We start from the raw sequence: 10144 nt of genomic DNA, 5'->3' as shown, positions 1-10144 counted from the left end.
CCCAAAGGAAAATAACTTGAGGTGGAAAGTGATGTCAAAGAACTCTTTTCAAAGGTGGCGAGGATGCCTGACGTGAACAGGAGCGCAAAGAGGAGAGACTTAAAGGACAGGGGAGAAGTAAGTGCTCACATCCGAACGAGAAATCTCTCAGAAAGAAAATACTGGAGGGAGAAACAGTTGAAGAACTTATGACAGTAGATTTTCTAAAATCAAAACAAAAATAGATTTTCTAAAATCAAAACAAACAAAAATGTGACAATGAATATATGTATGTTCATGTATAACTGAAAAACTGTGCTCTATGCTGGAAATTGACACAACATTGTAAGCTGACTATAACTCAATAAAAAATGTAAAAAAAAAAAAAGATGAAGAATCTCAGATTGAAAGACTCTGAGATGTGTGATCAAAGAACCACACACACACACCCCTGGGCACAACTTGTGGGCGTGTCCATTTAAAAATAAGACAATTCTGAAAGCTTCCGGAGAAGAGAGAAAAGGTCAAACACAAAGTAACAAAAATCAGGTGGACGTCAGGTTTCTGCCGGATACAGCAGAGTCACTAGCAACTCTTTGGACACATGGAAGGGTGGAGCGTCTTACAGTCTTGCATATTAAGACTTCATGGTCCAGAAAGTGACCTGCATGTTGTGCGTGAGTGAAATAGCGAGCTGTCCATCAGTGAGCTCGCCGCGCCCCCGACCGGCTTCCAGCCCTCTGACCTCCCCGGGCGCTGCTGTCTCGGGGCCCAAGGTGCCGTCCTCCCCCCACCCCCGCCGTGTGCTGCCCACTCTCCGAAGGGAGTTTTTCTTGCTGTCACCGCAACCACAGCTCCACCCCAGTCCTGCCACTTTGCTGTCCCCCGTTGCCCCTGTGCTTGTGGCAAAGTGGCAGCTGCAAACTGGCCTGGACCAGACTGAGGGCTGGGGCGTTGGAGGGGGTCACAGATTCGGCTGGGGCTGCAGTTGAGGGAACTGCAGGAGCTGAGGAGACACCTGCAGAAATTCCTCAGTATCCTGGCAAATGACCTGGTTAATGAGCCCTTTGGTGAATTGGTCATTTGTTGAATTGATTTTCAGTTGATTAGCTTTTGGCAAATTGGTTACTCAGCCGTGGAAAATTGATTTTTCAGACAATAGCACCTAGCTGACAGCCAGGCCCACTTCTGGGGTAAGTGGCCTCTCCCCTGCCCCCCAGGCTCTGGTGGAGGGGCCCTGGGGTTTCAGGCGCCATCCCTCACTCTGAACAGCGCGGGGAAGGGAAAGGCCAGGGCCGGGAAGATTTCCCACGGAGGATCTCTGCCCCCCAGATGCGGGGAAGGAACGCGCGGACCCCTCGAGCGGAGGTCCGGAGGGCAAGCGGGTGTTAACCAGAAGGGGGACATGTTCCGGACACAGGCTGTGCAGGGCCACGCGCCTGAGCAGGGGAAGGGAGCCCGGGCTGGCTGCGCAGTCGGAGCCCAGCCGCCGACGGGCCAGAAACGCAGCGGGAGCTCCCGCGCGTGCGGGGATTTCTACCCCCAGAGCAAGGGGGCCTTGAACCGGGCTACACGTTCATTTTCAACAGATGCTGTGGATGGAGTGCACAGAATTGTGGGGCAGAGCACCGGGAGACCAGCTTAGGAAGCATGAAGCCGTCCGAGTGAGAGATGACAGGCACTTGGACCGAATGGATGAAGTAGAGGTGCCGAGGCCGGAGAGGCTGAGGAACGTCTAAGAGGAAAAACGGACGAGCCCTGGAGATGACGCGGGTGTGCAGAGCGGAGGGGGTGCGAGAAGAACACTTAGAGGATCGATGACGGAATTTTCATTGTAATGAGGCCGATGCTGAATATTTTGCTGACATCTAGGGCGGAGCCAGACGCTCCACTCACGCACGTCACCCCTTCATCCGGCACATAAAGCTGCGAGACGGGCCCTTTTGTGTCCCCTGCTTTAGGGATGAGGACATTGAGGTCTCCACCACCACAGTCCTTTAGGAACATCCTGTGAGCCACGTGGGTTGTTGACAATTTTCTAGCAGCCGCATTCACAGCACTAAAATGCAAGGGGTGAAGTTTGTTTGTAATATATTTGTTTACTTAACCCAATACATAAAAATCATTTCAACACTTAACCTATATAAAAATGATTAACGAGATGTTTACATTCTTTTTCCGTAGCACGTCTTCCAGGTGAAGCGTGTATCTTACACTTTGGGGCGCCTCACGACAAAGACGCCAGAACAGTTTCTTACCAGAAACTGTTCATCTGCATTTGGGTTTCGCAAGATTGACAGCTGAAGAACTCGGTTCGCATTCTCAAGTTGTTCTAAACACATTTGAGATTTTTCCAATAACTGAACTGAGCCTCAGCTTTTACATTCACATTAATTAGAATTAAACGCAGGTGAGGACCCAGCTTCTGGGCGGCGGCAGCCCATCCCAGACGCGCAGCAGCGCCGACGGACAGCGCGGCCGCGAAGGCGGGGACGTCCTTCCCAGGGTCTCTCCGTCGTAAATTGCAGGGCTGCTGTTTTTCTTTCTTCTTCTGCATACCGCTTATATGTGGGATCTGAAAAAAGAAAAAGGAAAAAAAGAAAAAAGAGGACACTAATGAACTCCTCTACAGAACAGAAACAGACTCGCAGGCACAGTAAACAATCTTATGGTTACCGGGGAAAGGGGGTGGGAAGGGATAAATTTGGGAGTCTGGGACTTGCAAATGTTAGCCACTCTATATAAAAATAGATAAAGAAACAAATTTCTTCTGTACAGCACAAGGAACTATATTCAATATAATAACCTTTAATGAAAAAGAATACGAAAACAATATATGCCTGTGTATGCATGACTGGGACATTGTGCTGTGCACCAGAGACTGACACATTGTAACTGTGCTTCAATCTTAAAATAAATAAATGAATAAATTGTATGGCTAGGATCTTGAGTCCAAGAACTGTCACCCGAGAGCCCACCTTGCGCTGCGTCTCCGAGCCCCGCGCCCCGCCCACCCTTCCGACTTTGGCCGCGGGCGATTCTTGGGCCGCGGGCGATTCTTGAGCCGTCGCTCTTCCTGGGCGATTTCTGGGCGATTCCTGAGCCGTCGCTCTTCCTCTGCCCTCAGGATGTCGGCTGGGGCTCCTCCGCGCCTAGAACACCTTCCTCTGCTCGCTGTGTGACTGGTTCCTCTTCCTTCCGCTTCATCTCCAAGGCCCCTGCTCTCAGAGCGCGCCCCGCCCGCCTGAGCTAAAGTGGGTTCTCCCTTGTCAGGGCTCCCGCGGCCGCATGAAGGCAGGGCCCTCTAACCGTGCGGGTAGAAATTCGTGGTTTCAATCGTGTTCCGCGCTTCCCTCCAGCAGCCGTGCGCGCGTGGGAGGCGGCGGAGGTTTCGTTCTTGGACCGGCGCCGGGAAGTGTCCTGCGGAGGAGCCGTGCGTCTTCCAACCCCGCGGGGAGACGCGTGGAGTCCGGGGTCGACTCTGTGAGCGCGAAGCTCTGCGGCGCGGTGGGGCTGGGCCCGGAGCTACGTCGGGGCCGCGAGCACGCGGGCGGGCACCCAGGGGAGCTGCGCGGCCAAGCCGGCCAGCCGCCTCGCAGCCCTTAGAATGAGTGAGAGGAGAGACTCAATCGTGAAACTGGGTGAAAAAGAAAGCCTGTCATATTTTATAAATTAAAAGGACAAGACGCAGCTTCAAAAGTACCAGCTTTGAAGATGAAAGCGGACTTGGACTCCGCGCTCTCTGAGGTCGCCGTCCGGGGTTCTCCCGACCGCCGCGGGGTCCAGGGCGCGGCCGTCCCCCCCAGCTGTGCGCAAGCGCCCGGCGTGTCCCAGCCCGCAGGGTGGTCCCCCAGGGCCAGCCTCCCTCAGCTTCCAACCCCAGCTTCCAGTGACGCTGTGATGGTCCCCGGCCCAGGGCCCCTCCCAGGCGGCACGCAGGGGAGACGGGTCCGTCTGCCCTCCCCTGTCCTTTCCCTGCTTCCTCGGGGGCGAGGACAAACCCTGTTCCGGAGTAGCGCGCAGAGCAGACGTCTAGATCGGCCGCGCCTGCCGCAGCAACGTGAGCCTCTGGTTGTTTCCCTGGTTCCAGAACGCTGGGCTCTCCTGTGACTCAGGGTCGCCCGGCCGCTTTCTGTATCACATTCCAGTAACTGGTGCTGAGCTTACGTTCTCTTTCCGCTGGGAGTCCTCCCCAGGCCCCGGCCCCTTGCACGCAGGCCGTCGCTCCTGGGCCCCCATGTCACCTCGTGGGGAGGGTCTGCTCCCCCCTCCACCCCTCCCTGGTGCCAAGTGAACAGCAGGGCACGTTTTCACGGGTAACTTCTTGCCTGACTTCCCAAGGCTGAAAATATTAATCCCCACGTGGTCTCAACAACTCCTCTAAGAAGGTGGAAAAATCATCATTTCAATCAAATTCAGTCTGTTTTCATATTGCAGAAGGGTCTAGGCGAGAAGCCCCCGGCCAGGGCTGTGTTTGCTCTGTGTACATCGGCACCCGGCACCGGGAACGGCTTTCAGCGAGTGGGGGCGGGGGGCGTCGGCATCGGGCAGCCAGAGACGCAGGGGCTACTGGGCCTCAGCACGGAATCAGAAATTCAGATTCAGAATCCCTCTGAACGGTGCCCATATGTCCCGACTGACTGCAACAGACCTGACTTCAAATATTCTGCCCCATTTTCAGAGCATGTGTCAGACCATATGTCCACATTTATGTTTAAGAAAATACGATATTCATTTCTCTAACAAGAAAGTAGGCCCAAAGCGTGGAGAAGTGCTCCTGACTTGAAACCCTGCTCTCTCTCCAGGCTGAGGGTCAGATGCGAAAGCTCAGGGATCCCGGGCGGCTCTGGGAGCAGCCTCTGCCCGGCCAGCGCCAGTGAGAAACATCAGCCTGCCTGCCCTGCTCGGATCCAGACCGAAAGCGTTCTGATCTCATCTCCATGCCACGATTTTTAGTTTACGTGATCCATGGAATCAACCCTGCCGTTCTGCTCAATTTATAGCAAAGTAGACAGATGCAGTCTCTCCTTAAGCGGGATTATCGGAGCATCTACAAATGGGCACAGCCCTGCTGCCTTTTCCTGCCTTCCGGGTTGGCTTATACACGCATGTCCACATCCCTGTGCAGCAACGGAAACAAAGGACAGGGACCAATTAGCTGGTTCTCGTCCAGTGTGTTACATAGATCTTATTCTATGCTGTCTTCCATAAGGAGGTACTTGCGTACGGAAAGGAGCCATTCTTTAGGACGGCCATAAATGACAGAGCCGAGCAGTGTACGGTGCTGTCCATAAATTTTCCTCTGAATTCTGAAGGTCAAAATTTAACACCATGAGGCCGTTATGTCACTTAACAAAGGTCCCAAAATACCACTGGGACGCATTGACCACCTAGAAAATATGTATTCATGTAAAAACAAAATACCACGCCACCACTGGGCCGTTGTTCAATTATTTCAAAACAAGATTTATCGCTGAGTTCAAACGGCGTGTTGTAACTTGATGAACTTATATCTGTATTTATTGAACATTTTCTGATTAAAGGAAAGCTGAAAATCTGATAGAGATAATCTAATTATAATATCTAATTACAGAATGAAATAAATCACTAAAACCAGCTTAATGAATCTTAAATATTAATTAATATTCCGACAAGAAGCTGGAATTTTGACACTCCAGTCCTGCAGTAAAAGCACAGGAGCACCTAAGCATGCAGGATGTCTGTCATTTTGAATTTGAAATTCCTCACACTTTCTGCATTGTTCAAATGAGGGCTGCGTTCTTTGAAGCTTTTGTTAATTGTGGGCCAGCTCCATCTCTAAAATGCTGTTAATGACACTCACCACGTGAAAATTCTTAGAGAGAGTTTTGCTAGAATCTTTTGGGGTGCGGGACCTGCAGATGGCCTTAGTCAGTAGTGTTGGGGAAAAGTGTGTTTTTTTTTTAATTGAAGTAGAGTCAGTTTACAACATTGTGTCAGTTTCTGGTGCACAGCATCATGTTTCAGTCAGACATGTACACACACATATTCCTTTTCATACACAAAGCGTGATCTTTAATTTTTATCGGGAGGATAGCAATGAAAGATCTCCTGAAAGGAAGGATCCGGAGACAGGTGCAGAGCAACCACCCACGGAGGAGTCGCCGCCTGCACAGGACTCTTTCTGACATGAAGCGCAGGCCGGCGTGGAGGTGGAGGCCCGCACATCCCGGAGCGTCATCCCTGGCCCCGTCTCTCCCCGTGTGAATCAGAGGCGGTGGCGCTGTGTCTGCTTTGTCTGAGGGCGAGGGGAGTTGCTACCTGTCGGTCAGGCGGAGCGGGGCCCAGCGCTCCCAGTGTCTGGCAGACCCTGTGTTCCTCTCCCCTCACGGAGGCTGGACGTCCCAGACCCACACCCACCGACTTTATTCTCAGCTGCCTGCAGCGTCACCTGTGATGCAGGTTCCGCTACGCAGCGTGGCGACCCCGCACGTGGACCAGCAGGAAACAGGTGAGGAAGGAGGAGAGAAATGCTCAGACTTCAGTCAACGGCGTGGGTTGCAGGGAAGAGGCTGGGGAACTCAGGCTTCATGAAGGCGGGAAACAGCACTGGCACCGTGTCCACAGACTAACACCAGTCCTGTCAAAGGATCGTTGCATTATGGTGACACCGATCCCCGAGGGAAGAGCTGGTGACTATTTCAGGAGCTTGTCAGAAACTTCAGAAAAGGGGCTTTGCCTGAAGCTTATCTCAGACTGCATCTAGGTCGCGCCAGGCGTGAACAGCAAAACCGACTCATCCACCCGCCCTGCGGATTTCCAGACAACAGACGGGGCGGGAGCGTCTGTGTCTCTGCCACCTGCCCCACACCTCGGTGTCACAGCTACACGGCTGATCCAGAAGAAATTTTAGGGTCCTGTGACAAGTGCCTGGTGCCAAGGCCATCCTGTCCAAAAAAACACGGTTACTCCAACCTTGATACAATTTGTCTCTAAAACACAGTGTAAGTAAGTGAATAAGAAAGAAGTCTGAAGAGGCTGTGTCTTATTCTCAGAACCCCAACTAGCCGAGCAAGTCCACCCGCAGGCGGGCAGGTGGACGACAGGCAGCCGGGACTGTCTCGCTGTGTGGGCTTACTGACCCCTTGACGCCTCTGAGACTTAACTGTTTCCTTGAAACTTAAACATTTTCCTTAAAATCGAGATGAGACGGGCCTGACTCCTCTCTGATTCTGTTGTTCCACTGCTTCTTCCTCTGTGAAAAAATCTTCAAGTCACTTAAAACCAAAACAAAAGCCAGCACTGAAGGCCCTGTGGCTCCTTCCCCACGCTGTGCGGCTGCGCCCTCCCCAAGGTCACAGATGCCCCGAGGAGGGAAGCCCCCCGCGGGAGCGCCAGCCTTCCTTGCCTCCGGCGCTTTGTCGTTTCCTCCTCCCTGGGTTCTCTCCTTCTTTCTAGATCCCCATTCTCAGGGGATGCCTGCTTTTCCCTCCGCTGCTCACCCCCACTGCCAGTTATTTGCAGACGTTCTCCAGACTGAGTCTGCGCTTTTATATACCCTCCTGGGCTACACACATCGTATGTGATTGTATCCACCTGTAGCTTCACTCACCACCTCCAGGCTGCAAATCCCAAAGATTCACGTGTGCTCTGGATTGCTGTATTAAACTTTTAGACGCAGCCTCCTGGCGGGCCTCAGGACGCTTCCACCTGGGTGTGCACTGTGCGCATTAAGACAAGCACCTGAAGAGGCTAATTAGTGTTGCCCTGTACCCATCTCCTCCTGTAAACAGAAACATCACTCATTTGTTATTAAAATGAAAAGCCCGGAGTTTGTCCTAGAATTTCCCCCTCTACTTTCTATAATCTATTTCCTGGTCCCTTGATCGTCAAGACCTGCCCCCCTTTCCTTTGCGTATGAAGTGCTCTCCTTTCTTGCGATGCCGTCCGCCATGACTTTATGTGGACCTTGCCATTTCTCACCTCGCCTGCACCAATACCGTACACCGTGCTCTCCTGCCTCTGGTCTGTCTCCTTTCCAGTTCATCCTTCACAGTTTCAAAGTGACCTTTTCTTGAACCTTTCTTTCTTTCTTTTTTATTGAAGCATAGTCATTTTATTAAGGGAAAAAGTTCATTGACAAGCCATTCAAAAATGCAGCTTAAAAGGAAGGATCCATTTTGAACTGGAAGCGGACAACTTAAAATTTACATAGTACCCAGTGTTGGCAAACTATTTAAAGAAGCAAATGATGGCAGAGTTACAATACAATACTCGTAAGCAATTAGAAAGCATGTTGTAAAAAATAATGAATGCAGAAAGAGTTTACTATCTAGTGTTAAGTGACTAAGGAGGATTGCCCAATAATACATGCGACAAGTTCCAGTTTTATGTTTAAATTGTGCATATGTGCATTAGAATCCTGGGAAAGATAAACACAGAGGAGTGGGAAGAGGGGAGTTTTTATATTCTTTGTTGTAATTTTTCTATATTTTTCAAAGCTTAAAATAGTACAATTTTAATACCGAGAAAGAAAACAATGCTATTAAAAAGAGAAGGAGAAAGCTCTGAAACAGGGTCTAGCGCGTATTACAGAGCTCACAACATTTTAAGAGAAGCCTCATTTGTCACTGAGAAAGCAGAGCCTTGTTCCACAAGTGCTGCTGGTGGAAGTGGGTGGTTATTTGAAATGAAGCAGACGAACAAACAAATAAAATGCAGGTCTTCCCCTCACACCATGAGCTAAAACACATTCCAGTCAAATTAAAGATAAACCTTAGTTGAGTTTTCTGGTTAATGATGGTGGATCGGCCCCATGTATTTACATATCCTTCTTCCTAAAATAGTGGGGAATTAGAAAAAAAAAATCTTGAAATCCATAGCAACCAAAAGGATGAAGGAAAAATGGAAAAATGTGGATGGAGAAGACATCATTTATTTAGCAGGAAGGAGGAAGCCACAAATAACACACCTGTGTAGGCTGATGTCAAAGGGGAGCAAGCTGACGGGCCAAGCAGAACCTCCGAGGTGGCAGGAAGCGCTGGTCATTGGCAGCACGGAGGTGCGGGGCTGAGCAGGAAAGCCACGGGCAGGCGCGCTGGTGGGGCGTCCATGCGTGGAGCAGCCGTGCCCTTGGTTACCCTTCCCGACCCGATGCCTTCAGCACCATGCTGACCAGCCTCCTCTTGGCCTCACCCATGTCTCTGGAGAAGAGAATGTAGGTTTACTTTACAGGGAAGTAGACTGAGGCCCTGAGAATAGGGTGGTCTTTAAATCTTACATTAAAGACACACCCAAGGACAATTAGTATTTTAACTCCTAGAACACACCCCCCAGGCGTGTACACCCAGGCAAGAGACTGAAGGCAGTTCTCTGGGGAAATCACGTAGCGCCTGTTCCATCAAAGTGCGTTCACAGTCCTAAAATGCACGGGCTCCCCACACCACCCCCCCAGCCCAATTGCTCTCCAGTGATGTTAAGCAGCCAAGGATCAAAAAGCACATGAAAAAATGCTCACTATCACTAATTATCAGAGAAATGCAAATCAAAACTACAATGAGATATCACCTCACACCAGTCAGAATGGCCGTCATTCAAAAATCCAAAAATGACAAATGCTGGAGAGGCTGTGGAGAAAGGGGAACCCTCCTACACTGCTGGTGGGAATGCAGTTTGGTGCAGCCACTGTGGAAAACAGTGTGGAGATTCCTCAAAAGTCTAGGAATAGACTTACCATATGACCCAGGAATCCCACTCCTGGGCTTGTATCCAGAAGGAAATCTACTTCAGGATGACACCTGCACTCCAACATTCATAGCAGCACTATTTACAATAGCCAAAACATGGAAACGGCCTAAATGTCCATCAACAGGTGACTGGATAAAGAAGAGGTGGTATATTTATACAATGGAATACTACTAAGCCATAAAAACCGACAACATAATGCCATTTGCAGCAACATGGATGCTCCTGGAGAATGTCATTCTAAGTGAAGTAAGCCAGAAAGAGAAAGAAAAATACCATATGAGATCGCTCATATGTGGAATCTAAAAAACAAACAAACAAACAAAAACAAAGCGTAAATACAGGACAGAAATAGACTCATGGACAGAGAATACAGACTTGTGGTTACCAGAGGGGTGGAGGGTGGGAAGGGATAGACTGGGATTTCAAAATTGTAGAATAG

The 10144-nt window shown here is 50.4% G+C and overlaps 2 long non-coding RNA genes across 3 annotated transcripts; one reads left to right on the top strand and one right to left on the bottom strand.

Annotated features, from left to right (window-relative positions):
• Positions 1 to 2053: 2053 nt before the first annotated feature.
• LOC140685951 (uncharacterized) lies at positions 2054 to 4046 on the bottom strand. Of its 2 annotated transcripts, XR_012059420.1 has the most exons (3): positions 3981 to 4046; positions 3289 to 3580; positions 2054 to 2554 (listed from the first exon to the last, which is right to left on the bottom strand). It is a non-coding gene; the product is annotated as an uncharacterized lncRNA (long non-coding RNA). The 2 variants fall into 2 exon arrangements; XR_012059421.1 differs by lacking the exons at positions 3289 to 3580; positions 3981 to 4046 and adding an exon at positions 2958 to 3027.
• Positions 4047 to 4142: 96 nt separating this feature from the next.
• LOC140685952 (uncharacterized) lies at positions 4143 to 5596 on the top strand. Its single transcript, XR_012059422.1, has 2 exons — positions 4143 to 4295; positions 4785 to 5596. It is a non-coding gene; the product is annotated as an uncharacterized lncRNA (long non-coding RNA).
• The last annotated feature ends 4548 nt before the right edge of the window (positions 5597 to 10144 follow it).

This window comes from Vicugna pacos, chromosome 15 (assembly GCF_048564905.1).
Source record: "Vicugna pacos chromosome 15, VicPac4, whole genome shotgun sequence".
Classification (NCBI taxonomy): Eukaryota; Metazoa; Chordata; class Mammalia; order Artiodactyla; family Camelidae; genus Vicugna; species Vicugna pacos.
This window is presented reverse-complemented; position numbering and strand designations above follow the sequence as displayed.